Genomic DNA, 22158 nt, shown 5'->3' with positions numbered 1-22158 from the left:
TACAGAAGGAAGAATGTACTTCTCTCTGCAAACAGACTCGTTCAACTTTGTGAGGTCAACACATATGCGTACAGCACCTGTCTTTTTGGGAACAACCCACCATTCCTGAACACCATTCAGTTGGCTCCTCAATTCTGCTGATCACACCCAAACTTTCCATACGGGACAGTTCTTGTTTAACTTTGTCCATCAAAGGAAGTGGAATCCTTCTGGGTGTCTTTAGTGAAAATGGTTGAGCCCCTGGTTTCAGTTTGATAACATAAGGCTGTCTCACCTCTGCCAAACCACTGCATAGCTTTGGATAGGTAGTTTTAATGTTTCAGCAGTTATCTCATTTAATCTAGCTAGAAGCTCCAGCTTCTGAATGGCAGGTCTACCCAAAAGTGCAGTTGCAGGTGTCTCATAATGTACACACTTTCCTGTACCTCTTTCTCTCCCTTTTTCATCACCATCTCAGCAACCCCCACAATATCTAGAGCATTCCTCCCTGGTCCCAGCAGCTGCCTGGTGGCTTTTTTCAGTAAAGAGGGACTCTTGTCTCTGTAGATGTCTTTGTACATGGAGTATGGCAGAACCGTAACATCAGCACCAGTGTCAATCTTGAATGAGATGTTTCTGTTATTTATTTCAACATCCACCCTCCAAGGTTCATCTCCATTTGAAATGCCTAAAACAAAAAATCATCCTCTTCCTCAACTGCATGTACAGTGTTGAGTGTTCTGCACACCCTCTTGAAGTGTCCTTTTTTCCCACATAAATGACATTTTCCCCCATTTGCTGGACAGTCACGTTTGGGATGAGATGGAGAGCCGCCACACTTATAACAATGAGAAATTCCCCTTTTGTTATTTGTAGTTGTGTGCAACTTAGGTTGGTATTTAGCCTTGGCATGCTTAACACTGCTTTTGTACACCCTGTCGACAGATTTTCCATTTCCTGTGTCTGTTCTGGTATCACTACGCAGACAGGATTGCTGCCGCTTCATCTCTTCACTGTCTTGCTGAAAAAATGGCCTTTTCTAGTGTCAAATCTGGGTCGAGTTGCAATCTTTCAGATAACCTTTTATCTTGCAGTCCCACCACCAGTCTGTCACGAATCAGTTCATCGTGTAGCGCTCCATAGCTACAATGCTCTGCTAGCGCATACAGTGAAGTAACAAATGCATCCACGGTTTCATGCTCCTCTTGCTTGCGCATGTTGAACCTGGCTCGCTCATAAATGACATTTTCTTGACAACAAAGAAAGCTTGGAAGCCATCACGAACTCCTTGATACGTGTTTCTTTGCCCATCTGGTAACGCTAGTCCCCGCAGAACATCGTCTGCCATGCAATAAATAAGCGTGTTAACTTGATTCTCTTCAGAACTGGAGTTCAAGTTACTTGCCAGACGAAACCGTTCGAATCATCGGATCCACTTGGCCCACTCCTGCGGCTTGGTGAAGTCGAAAGACTCTGGCGGCGGCTGGATACTGAACTTTGCACCTGGACCAGCAGAAGCGACTCTCTGTACATTGTCGTCAGCCATGTCTCCGCCAGCCGGATAGAGTTACAGCATCACGATGACTTACAGCACTCCTGACACCATGTCGTGTTATTTAAAGAAAAGAGTGCATGAGTCCAACTGTGTCATCGATAACGCTTTTTATTCTCCGATCCTCCAAACATCATGCATAGGCCTCATCACACAATCAGCATCACCTGCCTGCCTGAGCCTGACGCTCCCTTTTATGATGTCATCGCAGGCGGCCATTTGTAGTTTTTAAAACATGCATAACATTAACACCACAAATAGCCTCATATTTCATCTTAATGAGAATCCAAATGTTTTGTTTTGATAAATCATTTTGCATTGAGTCTCTATGATTTTGATATTTGTCTAATTTTATGCATTTGTTGTGTTAGCAGGCTTTCTTACTTCTGTTATATTTGAATCAAACTTTTAATTTTTATCTGACACAAAACAAACTATTGAAACTGAACCACAACAGAAACAGAACCGAACCCAGAAACCAAACCATGTCCCTCAGTGAAGATCGACGTCCAAAAAGTCAAAAGCCTCGACTTGGATTGGTTGCTTCAGATCCTCTTAGTTAATATTCGGCTTGATTAAAGCAGAACTCACAAAAAAACACACAAGGGGGATCTTGTCTCAGGTAAATAGGGTATAAGTGTTACCGGGTTAATGTTCAACCACTCAATACAAAATTATTAGGTTTTTACCAGAAATGATTTATTATGAAACCCGAAATTTGAATATTTAATAAACCTAAATCATTATCCAAAACCCACCAAAATAATCAAGGGTCTGATTCGCCTTGTTCGGGCTGATCCATCAATCCCACTTAAAAAATAGAAAGTCCGGATAGTCCTGTTCCTTTTTTACATTTTTGTCCATAAAAGAGTCCCATAAACTCCAAATCAAACAACGTCCTGGAAGCGTCGCTCCGTATTAATCAACGTCTCCAATCCGAAAGAAAAATCCAAAACGTCAAAAAAAAAAGAAGATGAGAAAAAGAAGAGTGGTACCACCCAAAACCTCCCAAAGATAATAAAGTCCAGATCTCACCGGGAGCGTCCCTTTTCCCCCCGGTGGCTTCCTGGCGTCTCCTTCTGCACCGGGCGGCGTTTCCTCGGTGCAAACTCCGGTCCAGGCTCCGGTCCAGGCTTTCGGGCGCGATCTGCGGCGCTGGGACGAACCTTAATCGATGTTTTATCTTTTTCGTTACTTTTCTTTGGTTTAAAACAGTAAATAAGGCCAAAACTCCCGCTGCACAGATCGACACATGAGCGTCTTTCTTACTGATTGCGCCGGGTCTTCCGGCGGACACGCTCCCTTTTATCACTAATTCCCACACACCTGGCCCCAAAACATGATTTACCCAACATCAGTTTAACAGTGGAACTTCGACATTTTTTATGTAATAATGAAATCCCCAACTGTTCCACTTGACAGCTTGGAATTTTTAACATTTAATATAGTCACTGAGAAAACAAAACATAGTGGTTATGTTACAACAAAGCCAAGCCGCCAGAGAACCAATCAAAACAAAGTTCTGATTCACTGAGAGTGAGAGCTGAGCAGTGAAAGGAAAGGAGGATTTATTCACTATAAATTCTCAGTTCTCAGAGCCCATGATGCTGAGCATGACCATCTCTAGAAAGAGATGTAAAGTGGATCCATGATGCTTTTTAATCCTTCACTTATGCTCAATATAAAGTAGAACTGCAATGGTTTGGTCTGAACTTTGGGCTCCTGCAGCTCCCACAGACTCCTCTTTACCTGTTCCTGGGTGTTTAGATCAACTTTCTCTTAATCATAAAGCCTCGACATAATTAATGAGTTAGCTAACATGAATCTTAAATGTCACTGAATGCATTTGGATTATTTTTTTTTTCCAAAGCAAAAACAAACCAAGTCATTAAATCCAAAACATGCAGTATAGTGTTAAAACTTAGAGGAATAACTTCACTTTGCTCGCTAATCTTCCTCTATTTCCCAGATCCAGGGACTCCGCATGTGCAGGGGAAATAATAAAGAAACAACCATTCAACATCAGACTTCAGATGCATCTATAGTTTTATCCAGAATTCAATGCATACAGAATGTTATATCAGCATTACACCCAGATTATCAAGAAGTCTAACACATGACAAAACATAGAATTACCTGCAACGAGTTGAAAAGGAAAGACAAAAATGCATTTTTGGGAATTGCTCACTCGGACACAAAGCAATTCGATCTTCTGCTGTAAAACAGACCTTTTTGTAAAGGTGTGTATTCCCTTCATTTAAATATATGCATTAGAAGATGTGTCCTCCCCTGGTAGGGCTGTTTAATGTTAATTTTATTACCTTCTGCTAAAGGTTCTGCTAAACCTGCTAAAAGGTTTTTAGCTTGAGACCTGCTAAAAACCCCAAAAGCAAATATATGGTGAGAACAAAGGTCATTCTCCACTAGAGTCGTCTTGTACCAGCCTCCTCCTTTTTACATTCCAAACCAAAATTTATGACCTGCAGCTAGACGTAAACTGATTTCTATTTTAAACAAACTGGCACAAAAATGTAATGCCAAATAATAACTATGAGTTTGGATCTAAAAAAACTGCCGGGTTGTCTACTTTTAGAAAAGCTCTTTTGAAATACCTGAAATATTTTAGAAGTAAAATACTTTCCTAATTCTATTGTATTTCAGTAATAGAAAATGCATGCAAATAGTACGGTTGAAGACTAACTAATTCAGAACATGCTGTTAATGCTTAAGGGAACTATCTTAATACATTTGATTATACTGGTAGAAGACTTTTCTTAAAAGTTTTAGTGTTTACTGAAGTCTTAAACAAACACCAAAGAATTTTACTCCTCCTGATAAGAGACAGACTCTCTGTGCCTGGATACTCCCCTGTCTGAAGACCCTCCTTAGTAATTTATGTGAGTTCAGAGAGTCAGCAGTTGCTTAGTTTGGATCTTTATCTAAGTTTACCTAACTTAGAATCTACTCAAACTGTTCATGCCACATCTAATATTTCATATGCACAAAGGTTGACTGTCTCTAAAGTTATGCTAACCAAACTTATATCCACAATAGTTAAATCCTCAGGGAGACAGCTAACAGCTAAAGCTAACAACTAGCACATGGCTAACAGGATCAGAAGGCTCAGTGCTATCAAAGCAAAGTCCAGGATGTCATTATCAACATGACATTCATGTCTAAAATTAGCTTGCTGTCATTTTAGCATTAGCTTAGCACTTTGCTGTGTTTCTGGATTTTGTAGAGAAAAGGAACTGACCCTCAATCTGTCTGTCAGAAAATCAAACGTCCTTTAGTGTTTCAGTCAAACAAGGGAACTTTGCTCACTAATGTAGGAACTTTACTGATAAAAGTCTAATGTAAGCCGGTGATGTGAGGAATCCTGTGGATTAATTCACCCAGAACCAAACAATCTGACTTGGCAAATGGTGGAAGTCATGACCTTGTTCAGCAGATCAGCAGTGAATGCAGGGATGCAATAAACTAGAAACAAAGTGTGGAACAGAGAAGACTGATGAATAGAAAGATATTTACACTTTTTAAAATCCTATACACTCAAAGAACAGAGAAAATGTATTTAAGGGTTAAAAAGTGGATTTTGCGTGATATGGTAATTCTCAGTTGTTTTCTTTTCCACCACAAGAGGGCACTGTTTATTTATGATCACTGTAATAAACATTCAGAACAATTAGATATGCATTAAACCTGAACAAGATTAGTTCCACTTCAGAAGAGAAACATCCATCTATCAGATATGAGGTTTAACTTTTAATGTCTGTCTTTAATCAACATGAGGATCCATTTTATGAGGTAAAGATTCAGATTCTGGTTCTAGTTTCTCCACAGAGGAGAATCTGTTCATATTAATGTACACTTTGTTTCTGCTGTGAGAGAAATATGACCAAATATGAATCAGGAAGGTTTATAAGACAAAACTACAGACATCCTGTGATTCTCTTTAGCTTGAATTCATCTGGTTTCAAATAATTCAAGCTGTTATTAATCGTTAATATCAGCAGTTTTCTAAGAACTGACAGCAGCTCCAGTAAAATGATCCGGGCTGAAATGAAGCTCAGCTCCTTTGCTCACTATTCTAACAATAATTCTCCCTCTGACTGGATGAGGAAATAAAGAACCAGATGTTCTGCTTTCATTCAGTGTTTCCATCTCTGGGGAGATTTTACTGTCTTCTGTCAACCGTCTGAAAATAGTTGCTGAGCAGGAAGAGATGAAGGCTTCAGTCACTGCACTGTAAAACATTTCAGCCACAGGCGCCGGAACAGGGGGCTTCAGGGGGCCCCTGGCCCCACTTTATATCTGCTGGTCCTGCCAGACATTCACAGGCTGCACACAACATCTATAACTGACATCTGTCTGTGTTTCTATGCCGGTAAAAACCTGCAGCTCTGAGATCTGGACCGCATCTGAGGCTCCAGATCAGAACCGTGTGAAGTGCACAATTCAGAGACTGAGGTCCAGACAAAAGTCAGGGAGCAAAAACAATCTTTAATACATCTGCAGACGGAGAGCAAGAAATATACTGCATTAGGCACAAATTAGGATCTGCTCTGAGGAACCCAGAGTTGCATAGTTACTTTATTCATCTCTCTCTACTACCGAGGCGGAGACTCAATCTTCGAAGACCAAACAAAAGAAACAAAGGAAAACATACGAAACCTTGTATGCTTATTCACTGTAATGTTTACGGGAGGTGAAAACTAAACACTCTGTCTCCATGCAGGGAAGGCCACGGGAAAAACAGCCAGTTCCCAAATAACTGTCTGGGGAAGTTCAGCAACCCTGGAAACTTACTTCAGTAGACACATCATGGTTCATTAGTTTGCACACCTCTTCCAGCTGCACAGAAAAACACCTTGACTGTGATTCAAAAAACATTACATTTATATGACACATAAAGGAACATCATTTAATACGAATAAAACCTCTTCACAATTTCACCCTTTTTTTTTTTTTTTTTTTCAGGGAGCAAAAAACAATCAAGTGAATGAAATCCATAAATGATAAAATGTTTTGAATGGTAAAATGAAGCAACTGATAAAATGATAAAATGAATTTAATATAAAATGAGTGTAAATTGTAATAATAATGGAGTAATGCAACAAAACAGGTTGAGAAACACAAAACATCAGGTGATCTTCGCCATCAAGTAATGGTTGCAAATATGAACATCATAGGAGTGTTTCAGCAAGTATTTTGACCTCTTGTGACATTAAGCAAAGCAAAAACCTGGAAGCAAAAATTTCACATTAAAGATAAAAATCAAAAGAAAGTGTCAATTTACTTGTACTTGGGATAATGAGAAAATCTTGGTCGCTGGAGAAAACAAATTCAACCTCAACATCAGGCGAGTTAGGAGGCCCATGGAACTGGGCCACAGTTGTAGTCAACAAAGCATTTGAGACAGAATCAGAAACGGACGACTGCACAGGATTATTATCCAACCGGGCAAAAGTATGCACAGTTTTTTGCAAGGGGGTGTTGAGAATATAAGTGTAGTTAGCATAACTATAGAGACAGTTAACCTTTAGACGTATGAAATATTAGATACAGCATGAACATTTAGAGTAGATTCCAAGTTAGGGAAACTTAGATAAAGATCCAAACTAATTTAACTGGTGTCTCTCGGAACTTACATAAATTTCTAAGGAGGGTTTTTGTTGTACGTTGCCAGTTAGATAAGAGAAACTGGAAACGGTCCAGACCATCAGTCGCATCTTTAACCTGCATCCTATAAATAGAAACTGGTAACAAGAGTGTTACGAGTGCACACAGACCAGCTGAGGTTTTTGGTAACCCATCAAATAATCTGTAATAATCACCACACCACCACCAAACATCGCTTCTGGAAATTGGTTTAAAATCTGCTGGCACCCAAATTATATTTGAACAATTTTGTGAATAGAGATTTCCTAATTTAAGAGTTCTGGTCATAATAATGCATGTGAAATCAACCTTTGCTAGTTTTTGAAAACACCGGTTTTCTAAGATCAGTTTTAGTGAGAGGGTAAACACTGTCCCACTGGTTACAATGGGAAGATGGATTAGTTTTAGACATGACATCGAGAAAGAAAGAAGAAAAGAAAGAAGGGCCAGGATTATCCTAAGCACAGGACGCGGTCCCATGCAGACAACACAGATTAGTATTAGATACATTCGCAGCACTTTCAGCCAATAATAACCAAATATTTGTAGAAAATGATATACCTGTCGTTACTCTGAACCAGTCATCAGCCGTGAGTTTGTCTAAAACAGTAATACCTGTGGGAGAATACGGTGAGACAACAGTAACATCCCCCCTCACAAAGAACAAAAAGAAATTGTGGATCCTTTCCTGATGAATGAGTATAGGTAAAACCTCCAACAGTTAGATAATATGGGCAAAGATGAGGGTGGTATGATTGAACCTTTCGCTGTGTTTACCGTGATGTGTAGTCTTTGCGTCGTTTTACCCATCGTAAAAAGTTTCATATGTTGTCTGGCGTAGGGAGTTGTTCCCCATTTCGGCGTCCAGATGTTTCCCTCATCTGCTACGAGTGCAGACGTGATCCTAACCTCATTCGTCATGTACCACTTACATTTTTTGTAGTTCTGTCCGTTACCTGATCCAGTATTGGTGTTCAAGGCTGACCAGGGAATCATGAGGCCAACTGAAGAATCAAAGGGCACACACACCTGAAGGCCCCTTTTGAAGCCTGCTTTTGTTCACACGATTGTATCTCACGGTTGGTAGAGCGTCTGCTCCTGTTGAGTTCTGCTGGGCCTTCTGGAACTGCATGCATGTGATCAGCATAGTATGGCATCCTTAATCCACGTCGGTGTTCTGCAACGCTGCCTCGGCCCATCCATGTTCTTAATGCTGCCTCAGCTAGGCGTGGTCCAACCTACTGAGTGAGCTGTGTTGGCAACTCTACTTTTTCAGAGGTGCTTGGTGGAGCCTCGTTCTCTGGGCTCTGGACTGGTCCTGCAGGATGTGACGATGGAACCCGCAGGATGTGAACTTCTTACAGTGGCTGGTGTGAACCCAGGTCGACCCCTCCGCGACCTTAAGAGTGGTGTGTGTCGTCAAAGCACTTGAAACGGTTCAGCCAGTTGTGGGAACGCCGGTTCTTCCTCCTGAAATTTTTAGTAAACAAAAAATCTCCAGGCTGGACATTATGTAATGGTTTGCTCGCTGGCCCAAGTCATCCTCCTTGGGCCTGTCGTCTTTAATTGATCTGTTAGAGAAATTCAGTAGTTAATCATGTTGTCATTACATGTTATTAAAATAATTCCAGGTTTCATCGGCGGTCCCATTCCGGTGTTGAGAAATCCTGCAAATAAGATTGTGTTTTTATCTTCTTCGCATGCGCATATTAGTTCAATGTTTATTAAACACAGAACATGTAAACAAACATTACATGTAAACAAACATTACATGTAAACAAACATTACATGTAAACAAACATTACATGTAAACAAACATTACATGTAAACAAACGTTCACTCCAACATGAAACAGACACAAACAAACGTTGGACGCCATCAGAAGTCAGTCAGTCAGTTTTGCATTACAGTCAAATACTTACAGTCAGTGCTCATTTTATGTACATATTTTCTTAAATTGAAATGGCCAAATTTACATGTGTCATGGTGGGTTTTAAAAGTCAAACCCACATGCAGAAAACACTCACAGAGAGGAGTAAATGCAATAGTTCATTTACAGAATTTACAAGTTATTGCAAAAGAGTGATGACAAATCTTAGGAAAATCCGGAATGGTTGGAGGCTGAGGCTCAGGATCGGCAGAGAGGAGTGGGTTCCAGGTAAGGGTATCGCCAGGGGGGCTGGTGTAGGAAGGGTGCTGGTGTTGGAGGGCGGACAGGTAGACGAAGCTTGAAGCTTCAAATAGAGAAAAGTACTTTTAACAACATATATCAATGTTTAAATTCAACTCTAATGTACAGGATCCCGTTTTAAAATTCAGCTTTGTGTACACATACAGAAGAGATCTCAATATAATTTAGAATTACAGCACATAATTTATCATGTTTCTGTTGAAGTACTTCATTAATTAAAAAAAACAGTTTTGTTATAACTAATAGTCCCTGGACAACTAAAGGTATTTTAATCTGTCTAAGTTCAAATTTATCACAGCTGTATAGGAATTACCTCTGGTCAATTGAAATGTAACCAAAATATGATATGCTATACCAACGCGTATATAATGCAGCCTATCTGACAGCAGATAGGTGCTCAAAATTAGTGTGACATCGTAGGAAGCGTACAAAATCAGATTAGAATACCACGATGTCTGGAGATGCCATAACAGCCCTTCCTGCACTTGCCACTGCGCGCAAACTTTGTAGCAATGCAGCTGCTACAGAATCTAATTTGGAAAATAGGTGACCAATTTCAATTTATCACCATGTTTTTGGAGCAAAACAAAAATCCCTCTTCTCATCTAACCATCTCTATAAAACATTCAGGAAAGATCGGGAAAAATCCCAGAGTTTGAGTGTCTGCAGGTGTTTTTTCAGCGCTTTGAATGACGTCAAACCAACTTCAATTCACATTTTACTTCAATCCTATGTAAAATGTGTGAGCTCATTAATAATCCAAATCCCTTGTCATGACATACTTCTCTCAGAGGTTTCTCAATCTCAGCATAACCCGGTATGAAATGCCTACAATAGCCACAGAGTCCTAAAAAGGACATCAGTTGTTTCTTCGTTTGAGGGAGAGGTATGTTCACAATCGCTTCAATGCGGTTGCTGGAGATAGCTCTGCCTTCGGAGGAAATCACATGACCCGAAGAGACACAGAAGGCTGAAGATGCCATTGTGGCAAATACTGAACACATGATTCCCCATGTTTTCTAATCATCTCTTCTACAATCGGCCCAAGAGGAACATAATTACTAAATCCATCACTAGGCTTTTAGAAGAGAAAAGTCCCATTCTCTAATTTTACAAACCTCTTACAATTTAAAACGTTTATTTGAAACGTTGACTTCAATTCTCAGTCTAATTTGATAGACCTACAACTCAGTCTAAATTAATAGACCTACAGAAATCAGTCTAAATTAATAGACCTACAGAAATCAGTCTAAATTAATAGACCTAGGGGAACTCAGTCTAAATTAATAGACCTAGGGGAACTCAGTCTGAATCGACAGACCTACAGGACTCGGTCTAAAATTGACAGACCTACAACTCAGTCTAAATAAATAGACCTACCAACCTTAAGATGTTTTGCAGCCCCTCTCAGCTCTGTTTTTATCCTGTCGTGGCTGATCCAACCCGGTGGAGCACCAGAAGAGTCCTCTTTTTCTCAGACAGACCTGCCAGCGGTTTGGAGGAAAACCAGTTTGAAGGTTTGGTGATCAGCCCTCTCCTGAGGTCCACCGACTTGGATGAACCAGCGAAGGTTCCCGGCCAATGCACCAAATTGTGAAGTGCACAATTCAGGGACTGAGGTCCAGACAAAAGTTAGGAGCAAAAACAATCTTTAATACATCTGCAGACGGAGAGCAAGAAATCCACTGCATTAGGCACAAATTAGGATCCGCTCTGAGGAACCCAGAGTTGCATAGTTACTTTATTCATCTCTCTCTACTACCGAGGCGGAGACTCAATCTTTGAAGACCAAACAAAAGAAACAAAGGAAAACATACGAAACCTTGTATGTAATATAATGTAATGTCTATGGGAGGTGAAAACTAAACACTCTGTCTCCATGCAGGGAAGGCCACGGGAAAAACAGCAAGTTCCCAAATAACTGTCTGGGGAAGTTCAGCAACCCTGGAAACTTACTACAGTAGACACATCTTGGTTCATTAGTTTTGTACACCGTTTCCAGCTGCACAGAAAAACACCTTGACTGTGATTCAAAAAACATTACATTTATATGACACATAAAGGAACATCATTTAATACGAATAAAACCTCTTCACAATCGTCACCCAAAGGTTTCCACACTGCAGCAGCTTCGGGTCGGGTTGGGACCAGGAACCGGTCTGACAGCTGACAAAAGGCTTGGATCTGATCCGGTCCAGGTCTGAACCGATTCTGCCTGAAAATGAAAGGACATTTCTGTATCTGTCACCATTTCTAATGGGTCCATCGGGTCCTTCCAGCCCCATCGGGTCCATGTCTGTTTGCGGTCCAGACCAAAGGCTCACCAGGCTTTACAGCAGATGGTTTTGGATCAGGTGGAACATTAATTGATGAATCAGTTTTTTTCTCTTCCAACAGCCAATCAGCAATCAGTTGCTATAAATATTGATGGATATTGATGGTTTTCAGTCTCTGTTGAAATCAGTTTCTGTCTGTTAAATAACAAGAACATCAAAGTTCATTCATGGTGTTTTTCATTTTGTTTTAATGCCAGAATGTTGTCGGCATCCGGCTGCTTTTCTGTCCCACTCAGACAATCCAACATGGAGCCAATAAAATCTGTTCTGCCTTTTGGTTCCAGAGCCTCAGCATCCAGATGATGATCCTCTGGAACCATTATGTTGTCCTGCTGCTGTAAGCTGGCAGTGATGGAGGATATTTGATACTATCTTAGTATTATCATCTTTAATGTTCCAAATATTTGACCAGTCGTGATTCTTGTCACATCTATCCTCGGCATATTGTTCATATTCTGGATTTTATTTCAGTATCTGAGCTCCGCAGCTGCAGCTCTGTGTGAACCTGAGATTTTCCTTTAATTAAAACAGAAAATAATCATTAAAGATAGTTTTTTATTATCTAACCCTCTTTACTATTAACATTTGGGATAAAATCAGATCTATTGTGTCAGAGCATCTTGTTCGTAGTGAGTCTGTGAGTCCTGGAGTTTACTTGGAGTTTTTTCTGTCAGCTAAAGATGAACTGTTTGGATCCTGACTCAGAACGTTTTACCGTGTCTGTGATGCTTCACACTGATGATGTAATGATGATAAAACCTTCATGTGTTTTAATATCATCCATCTCTGTATTCGTGATGCTGCAGGAGTTTCTTCACATTTTTCAGAAATGGAATAAAGTTCATTCCTCCATCTAGATGCTCTGCATGTTCCACTGACAGCTTTCAACATATTTTCTGATTATTTTCCTCCAAATCTCTACAACCAAAACATTTCATATCAAACAATCATCCAGACAGCAGTGAAGGTCTGATGTAGAACCCAGAAACATCCTGGGGTAGGATTAGGGTTAGAGGTCAGGGTTAGGGTCAGGGTTGAGGTTAACCCACTGAACCCACTGACTGAACTGTCATTTCAATTGAACAAGTTCCTGACATTCAAAGCGAATAACAGAGGTGATCAACGGCCCACGACCCCTGCTGACTGAGACACATTTAGTTGCTTCTACTGTCTTTTACTCCTTAAGTTCAATAAATGCAACATTTATTAACACTGAACCCAATATGAGTTTATGAAAAATAAACTTTTTATTCATTTAATTAAACCTTTAAGAGTTGAATAAACTGGAGTTTTAATGCAAAGCTTCCCATGTGTCACATGTGAGCCTTTCAGTTTGAGGCCTGCAGCTTTTCTCAGCGTTTTCTGCAGGAATGAGGAAGAACATGGCAGCAGCAGCCAGTGCAGGAATTTCACTGGAACATCCTGCAGTCCAACTTCAGCAGAGCAGCAGAGACTCAGAGACAACAAGCTGCTGCAGGAGGAGGAGGATTTATTCAGCTGCGCTTATGTTTCAAGATCATTTCATAGTCCAGATGAGTTTGTAACTTTATTCCTGAGGTCAAAGTCAAACATCAACAGGTGAGTCAGAAAAAATGTTTCTTAAAATGTAAACGGTTCCTGTGAACAAGAAGCTGTTGAAATGATGACCTCATTTTATTTCTGTGTTTTAGGTAAATTGTCATGTCAAAGGTCACGGCCTTTATGAAAATAGTTTCTAGTGATGAGAGTCACTCTGATATTCGCAGCTCTAGAAAAACAACACAGACGTTTTCAGCTCTGTTGCTTTTTTACTGATTTATTCTTTTCTTTGTCGATTTTCTGGTTTAAATTTAGAGCTGATGAAATTTTTGTCTTTCTGGGTTTGAATGCTGATTATGTGGAAGATAGTTTTCTTCCTTTCAGGCGGTTTTATGGATTCCTAACCAGAGCTTGGAGTTTTATTCCCAGAGAAGCTTTAGGAAAAGAGCCAGTAGCAGTGATTTGATCAAACTCTAGTTTTTACCTGATGATGCTGTTTTACCTGAATGTCACCTGAACTGGATTCATCCAGAATCTGATCAGGTCAAACTGATTTTCTCCATTTATTTTGTTCTCAGATGATTTGAAGCTTTTTTTAGTTTCTCATGAACTTGAAGCTCTGCTTGTTTTTCTCTTCCTTAAACTTCCTGTTGATCTGCTTTCTGAGCCAACTGACATTTAATCTTCATCTCTGAACATTCAGTCTTTCTGAGGCAACTGGTTCCTCCCAGCAGAACGCTGTGGAACAACTGGTTGGACTGGATTTCTGCTCCCAGTCACTCAGTGGAAACTAAACTGGTCTCTGTGTCGTTGGTAAATGTTCCAGTCAGACTGAAGACACAATAAATCTGATCAAATCTGATCCAACAGAAAATAATCCATCATTATAATCATCTATAAAACATTATTTCCATCCAGACTGTGAACATTTCTATTTTTAATTACTATAATTTACAGTTTTTCTCTGGCAGATTTAGGATTCAGTTAAATTATATTTTAATGTTTCTGCTGACTGATAATAATACTGATATTTTGGATCGGCCTAGTTAAAGTCCTCCAACCTGCAGCTCATCACCAAAGATAAAAACATGAGAAACGTTTTGATAGCAAAATGATTTTCTATTGATTATTGAGAAAGTTATGAATAATTATTGATGTTTTTACAGAAATGCATTAATTTCAGCCTCAGTGAAGATAAACAATGTTTCTGAGAGTCAAACTGTACAAACTTTAAACTTTAAACTGATTTTACCTCTGATATGTTACAGCAACCTGAGGTTCTGGTTCTGGTTCTGGTTCTGGTCCAGGTTCAGGTTCTGGTTCTGGTCCAGTGAGACCCAGAGAATCATGGCTGCTGCAGAACCTGGTGAGTTTAGTTAAACCTCTTGGATTCTTTGATTGATTAAATCTAAATATTGATTATTGTTTATTGATTAAATCTAAATATTGATTATTGTTTATTGATTAAATCTAAATATTGATTATTGTTTATCTGGTTCATACAGAAACATTTTTCTTTCTTGTTTTTATTTTCTCCAGAAATTCGATGAATGAAAATATTGTAAAGTTTCCATATTGTCAGAAAATATTCAGTTTTTAAAGGATTTTTGTTACTTTGTGTTTTAAATGATCAGAGACATGAATTATTGTCTCTGACCTTCATTAACTTGTTCAGCTTCATTCTGGCTTCAGAACCGGACCTTTGGACCGGTCCCCTCTGGTCGGAGAAATGAATTGATCTCCATGACAGTTTGATCAGAAACAAACGTTTCATTCTGTCTTGTTTTCACATCAATGTTTCCTGCTTTTACTTTATTTCTCTCCACTTTGGGTTTGGATCAGTTATTGAAACTGGTTCTGATCCAGATCAGGAGTTCAGTTCTTGGTTTCTCTGGAGAATTTTAGAACTGATTTTATTTTCTTCACTTTTGTCCTTTCAGATCTGCAGCCTGTGAAACGCAGCAACAGCCTGGAACTGATTCCTCCTTCCAGTGAGTTTAACTACTGACTGATTTACTGATAGGAATAAAATCAACATGATTCATATTAAAGTCCTGAAATCCCACAATAAGAATTCATGTCTTTGTTGAGAAGATGCAGAATTATTGAACCAGAATCTGATGAAACAAACATCTCAACTTTTTATTTGGATCAAATTCTCTTCTTTTTTCTAAAAGCCTGAAGTTTGAATTTATATAAACTTTTGGATCAAAGATCATAAATATTACTGGATCAATACATTAAAAGTTTTCTATCTCTGTGATCTGAATGTTTTCAACTGTTTTAAAGGTTTTATTTTATTTCCAGTGTCTGAGCAGAAGGATGAAGGTTTAACTGTGGCTGAGAAACGCAAACCTCTGAACCTGGTTCTGTTTGGTCCAAATGATCCACTGAAGACGGCAGCAGCCAAGGTCATCCTAGGTCAGCCAGATCTTCCTCCAGAGAGGCTCAGGAAGCAGGGAGAGGTGTTTGGACGTGGGGTTTCTCTGGTGCAGCTGCCTGCCCTTGGATGGAAAAGCTCAGCAGGAAGTGATGGAGGAATCCTTCAGGTGTGTCTCCCTCTGTGATCCTGAGGGTGTCCACGCCTTCATCCTGGTCCTGCCTGTGGGTCCCCTCACTGATGAAGACAAGGGAGAGTTACACACCATCCAGGACACATTCAGCTCCAGAGTCAATGACTTCACCACCATCCTCTTCACTGTGGAGTCAGACCCTAAACATCCAGCTGTTGGGAACTTTATAAAGGAGAACAGACACATCCAGGATCTCCTCCAGATCTGTGGAGGAAGATATTTAGTTCTGGACATCAGAGACAGACGGCAGATCCCAGAAGGAGACGCTGGAGAAAAATGATTCATCTTATACGACTAAAACATTATTTTGGGGCCAAATGGAGGAGAAACTGCAGCTGCAGAATAAAGTGAAGAAGTTTGAATCAAAGTCTGTGACTCCAGGTAAATATGATGTTTATGTAATTCAGATATAAAAGACTTTTTTCTCCACTTATATACATGAAGTTTAATATTATTGTCACTCAGACAGGATGATCTCAGCAGTTCTTTTTATTAACTTATTGCTCAGTTTGAGTTTTTACAGTGAAATGTTATAATAATTCATCTGAGACTTAAAAACATACAAACAGTAAAAAATCTCCTGTTTTTCTTCCTGATATCAGGAAACAACTGAGATGTTGAATGATACAAATCAACTTTCTGACAGATAAAAATCATTCATGTTTTCCAAATAACTTTAAATAAATTACTTATAATAACAGAAATGATGGAACAAAGCAGAAGTTTTCATCATAATGGTTGTGAGGATTCTGTCTCATAACTTTCTACCATTTATTAATCTTTATAATCTTCATTCTAACTCAGATCCTGAGCAGATCCCGGTGTCAGATCATCTCCGGATCGTTCTGGTCGGGAAGACGGGCGGCGGGAAGAGTTCATCAGGAAACACCATCCTGGGCAGGAGACAGTTTGAAGCTAAAGCGTCTCAACTGTCGGTCACTAAAAGCTGTCAGAAAGCCCAGACTGAGATCGCAGGGCGGCGGGTCGTTGTGGTCGACACGCCTGGCCTGTTTGACAACACGCTGGACGCCGGCCAGGTGGACGAGGAGCTGCTGAAGTGCATCAGCCTGCTGGCGCCGGGGCCACACGTCTTCCTGCTGGTGCTGCAGGTCGGCAGATTCACAGAGGAAGAGAAACTCACTTTAAGACAAATGAAGAAAGTTTTTGGTAAAAACTCAGAAGATTTCACCATCATCCTGTTCACCGGAGGAGACAAACTGAACTATGAGGAGAAAACAATAGAGCAGTACATTAGAGAGGGAGCAGATGAATCCTTTAACAAGCTGCTCAGAGACTGTGGAGGAAGATATCATGTTTTTAATAATTATGACAAAGAGAACCGATCACAAGCCAATGAACTGATCCAGAAGATCAATAAGATGGTGAAGCAGAACGGAGGAAACTGCTTCACCAGCGAGATGCTGCAGGAGGCCGAAGCTGCAATACAGAGAGAGGTGAAGAGAATCCTGCAGGACAAAGAAGAAGAAATTCACAAACTGAAGGAGGAGCTTGAAAAGAAACACAAAGAAGAAAAAGAATCACTGAGAAGAAAAATGGAAGAACAGAGAGAAGAGATGGAAAAAGAGAGAAAACAGAGAGAAGAACAATTTCAAGAGATGGAAGAAAACATGAGGAAGGAGCGAGAGCAGAAAGACAGAGAACAGAGAGGAAGAGAAGAGGAAGAGAAGAAAAGACAAGAGCAGGAAGAACGACAACAACAGCAGTGGGAAAAAGAACGACAAGATTTAGAGAAAAAGATCCAACAGGAATCAAAAGAAAAGGAAACAATCGACAGGAAACTGGAAGAGACGAGAAAACAGATGGAGAAAAACGAGACGCCTGGGAGAAGGAAAGAAAGGAGTGGTGGGAAAATCGACACCGAGAGAAGACCAAGAGAGACGAGAAGAACTGAAGAGACTCCAGGACAAATACGAGAAAGAGACAGAAATATGAAAACCAGAGGAGAAAAGATGATGAGAGGAGGAGAGAACTGGAGAAGGAGAGAAAAGAATTAGAGCAAAAATATCAGAAACAAGTGGAGGAAGTAAAGAGGAAGTTTGAAGACGAAGCCAGAAAACGAGCAGAAGAATTTAATGAGTTCAAAGAAAAATACAAGAAAGATTTTTCTGCTCTGCTGCGAAAACAAGAAGAGAACAACAGAAAGAAAAACTTAGAATGAACCGAATAAACACATGAAACTTCATGTTTCTGATAAATAGGATAAAAATTAATGAATCATAGAAAGAAAAACAAAAGATGTCAGAAAAAAACACAGAGTGATGCATCACAACGTCCTGAAGATCTTTGGTTTCAGTAAAGTTTAAAACTTTTTGTTTCTTTTGATCTTTATTTTAATTTAATCAGAGTAAATTTGGTTTAAAACATTTTACTTTATTAAATATTATTAATAAATTAATAATCCAACATCAGAAACAAACATTGTTATTAAATGTAATATTTCTGTTTTTTTTTTTTTTTTGTCTTCAATATCAGGAATTCTTCTGCTTTTTATTTGTTTCACATTTTCTTGTTTTTATTTTATAAATGAAACAATTAATTAACAAACAAGTTGACATGTAAATTTCTGTTCATTTATTTGTATTTTTTATTATATATTGTTTTACAACTAAAGTATGAAAATTGTAGATGTGAAATTATGAGTAACTTGTATAAAGTTGGAATTAATTTGGTTCTTATTGCAGCAATAAAACATGTTTAATGTGATTATTTGAAGTTTTGTTTTATTAGTGTGAATAATTGTTTCTGAAAATAATTTGTGTTTTTTTGTTGATTCTTCATTTCAGTCAGAAAATGATAAACATTTAATTTTAATCATCATAAATCTGATGCTGCAGAAACATTCATTCTTCATGATGAACCATCAGGAATCTGAAACTGTTCAAGTTTTACTGGATGTTTTTTGCTTGTGTTTGATTTGAAACATGATTTTTCAAAATAAAGTTGGTATCAATGTCTCTCATTGTGTCTTTATTCATGGTTTTATACCAGATCATGTTATAATCCCAGTCAGTTCTGCATCAGCTGCAGGTTTTCATGTTATCAGTTCAGAAACGCAGATTTGAAGAATTTCCTTCATTTGTTCAGGAGACAAAAACAGAAACTCCAGAGAGACGAGGAGCAAAAACCTGAGCTAAAAGTCTGAAGAAGTTTAGAGTTTAGAGCGACGGAGCCAACAGTCTGAACTGGAAAACTTCTGATCACATTTATTTTACTGAAGCAGAAAAACATGCTTCTGTCTGCTCCTGATTTGATTATGATAAAATTCTTATAGGTCGAACCAACAAAATGACATTCCGACCAGGATCGCCTTTTCCCAGTTTTCCATGATCTCCTTTAAATAATGTGATTTACTGGAGTTTTGCAGTTTGGAGGTGGGAGGGATCAGCAGCTGCTCTGACCAATAGGGATCCGTCTTTAAGACCCGCCCAGGACGTTCCTGTTCTCTGAACTCAAAACTCTTTGAATTCATCCTGACCAGATGCCTGAGCCTCAACTGGCTCCTCTCGATGCGGAGGAGCAGCGGCTCTACTCTGAGCTTCTCCCCCAATCCATGCTCCCATTTTGGCTGCTTGTATCTGAGATCTCGTTCTTTCAGTCATGACCCAAGGTTCATGACCATAGATGAGGGTGGGAACAACGATCGACCGGTAAAACTAGAGCTTTGCTTTTTGGCTCAGCTCTCTCTTCACCATGACGGACCGGTACTGTGCTGCTTCATGGTGGACGCTGCGCCAGTCGGCCTACCGTTCTCCCGCTCCCTTCTTCCCTCATTCATGAACAAGATCTTGAGATACTTAAACTCCTCCACTTGGGGCAGGACATCCCCCCCGACCCGGAGAAGCACTCTACCCTTTTCCGGCTCAAGACCACGGCGTCGGACTTGGAGGAACTGGTCCTCATCCCGGCCGTTTCACACTCGCTGCAAACCGCTCCAGCGAGAGCTGCAGATCACGTCCTGATGAAGCCAATAGGACCAGATCATCCGCTAAAAGCAGAGATGGATCCTATGGTCACCAAATCGGATCCCCTCAACACCCTGGCTGGTCTAGAAATTCTGGTCATAAAAGTAATGAACAGATTCGGTGACAAAGCTCAGCCCTGGCGGAGTCCAACCCTCACCGGGAACGAGCCAGACTTACTGCCAGCAAAGCCGACCAGACTCTGACACCGGTCATACAGGGACCTGACAGCCCGTTTCAAAGGGCCCGGTACCCCAGACTCCGGGAGAACCCCCCACAGGGCACCCCGAGGGACATGGTCAAACGCCTACTCCAAGTCCACAAAACATATAGATCGGTTGGGCGAACTTCCATGCACCCTCCAGGACCCTGCTGAGGGTGTAGAGCTGGTCCTGTGTTCCACGACCACAATCAGAATCACACTGCTCTTCCTGAATCTCATGTTCAACTATCCAATGGACCCTCCTCCCCAGGACCCCCGAATAGACCTCGCCTGAGAGGCTTAAGAGTGTGACACCCTATAGTTGGAGCACACCCTCCGGTTCCCCTTTTGAAACAGGGGGACCACCACCCCAGTCTGCCAATCCAGGGGAACTGCCCCTGGATTGGCAATATCCAGGGACAGTTGGGGTCCCTGCAATATTGTCCATACGCTCTGGATGTTGTAGGGTTGTGTTGGTTGACGCGACTGCAATTGTATGGACGATACATACTCTGCAATATTGTATGGACGATATTGCAGAGTCGCGTCAACCAACACAACCCTACAACATCCAGAGCCTTAAGAAACTCTGGGCGAATCTCATCCACCCCCAGGGGCCTGCCACCGAGGGCCTCGACCCCAGAGATTGGAGAGCCCAACCCAGAGTCCCCAGGCCCAGCTTCCTCAATGGAAGGCATGTTGATGGGATTCAAGAGGTCTTCGAAGTACTCCGCCCACCAGCCCACAACGTCCCGAGTTGAGGTCAGCAGCTCACCATCCCCACTGAAAACAGTGTTGGTGCTGCACTGCTTCCCCGTCCTGAAATGCCGGATGGTGGACCAGAATCGCCTGGAAGCCATATGGAAGTCTTTCTTCACGCCCGAGTTTTTGCCTCAGCAACCACCCGAGCCACACGCTGCTTCACCTGCTGGTACCCATCAGCTGCTTCCAGAGTCCCACAGGCTAAAAGGTCTGATAGGACTTCTTCTTCAGCCTGACAGCATCCCTCACTGAAGGTGTCAACCAAGGGGTTCGAGGGTTGTTGCCGCGACAGGCACCAACAACATGGTCCACTCAGACTCAATGTCCCCCACCTCACCAGGGAAGTGTTTAAAGTTCTGTCAGAGATGGGAGTTAAAGCTCCGTCTCACAGGAGACTCCGCCAGATGTTCCCAGCAGACCTTCACAGCATGTCTGGGTCTGCCAGGTCTGACCAGCATCCTCCCCCACCACCGGAGCCAATCACCACCAGGTAGTGGTCAGTGAACAACTCCGCTCCTCTCTTCACCCAAGTACGGCCGCAGATCCGATGAAACAATGGCAAGATCAATCATCGAACTCCAGCCTCGGGTGTCCTGGTGCCAAATGCACATATGGACACCCTTATGCCTGAACATGGTGTTCGTTATGGACAATCCGTGTCGAGCACAGAAGTCCAGCAACAGAACATCACTCGAGTTCACATCAGAGGGAGTGTTCCTCCCAACCACACCCCTCCACTGTCATTACCCACGTGAGCGTTGAAGTCTCCCAGCAGAACGAGGGAGTCCCCAGGAGGGGCACTCTCCAGTACTCCCTCTAAGGACTCCAAGAAGGGTGGGTAGGCTGAACTGTCATTTCGGCCCATAAGAACAAACGACAGTCAGAACCCGTCCCCCCACCTGTAGGCGGAGGGAGGCTACTCTCTCGTTCACCAGGGTAAACCCCAACGTACAGGCGCCGAGATGGGGAGCAACAAGTATGCCCACTCCTGCCCAGCACCTCTCACCGTGGGCAACTCCAGAGTGGAAGTACATCCAGCCCCTCTCAAGGAGGCTGGTTCCACAACCAAAGCCCTGTGTCGAGGTGAGACCGACTATTTCTAGCCGGAACCTCTCAACCTCACACACCAGCTCCGGCTCCTTCCCCACCAGAGAGGTGACATTCCACATCCCAAGAGCCAGCTTCAGTAACCGAGGATCGGATCGCCAGGACACCCTCCCTCGGCCACCACCCATCACACACTGCACCCGACCCCTTTGGCCCTTCCCATAGGTCAGGGGTGGGCACTCCAGGTCCCTGCAACTTTTAGATGTATCTCTACTTCAACACACCTGAGTCAAATACTGAGGTCATTAGCAGGTCTCTGGAGAACTTGATTGCATTTAGGAGGTGATTCAGCTATTG

At 41.3% G+C, this 22158-nt stretch overlaps 1 protein-coding gene and 2 pseudogenes across 1 annotated transcript in view; all 3 read left to right on the top strand.

The window, feature by feature from the left end:
- The window catches only part of LOC129365916 (GTPase IMAP family member 4-like), a 94216-nt gene that overhangs the window by 55144 nt on the left and 16914 nt on the right, over positions 1–22158 (top strand). The window lies entirely within an intron of this gene.
- The window catches only part of LOC129365897 (GTPase IMAP family member 8-like), a 71934-nt pseudogene continuing 62935 nt past the window's right edge, over positions 13160–22158 (top strand).
- On the top strand, positions 14588–18099 carry LOC129365903 (GTPase IMAP family member 8-like; annotated as a pseudogene).

The sequence above is a fragment of the Poeciliopsis prolifica genome, unplaced genomic scaffold, assembly GCF_027474105.1.
Source record: "Poeciliopsis prolifica strain line A6 unplaced genomic scaffold, Auburn_PproV2 SCAFFOLD014, whole genome shotgun sequence".
In the NCBI taxonomy this organism is placed as follows: Eukaryota; Metazoa; Chordata; class Actinopteri; order Cyprinodontiformes; family Poeciliidae; genus Poeciliopsis; species Poeciliopsis prolifica.
This window is presented reverse-complemented; position numbering and strand designations above follow the sequence as displayed.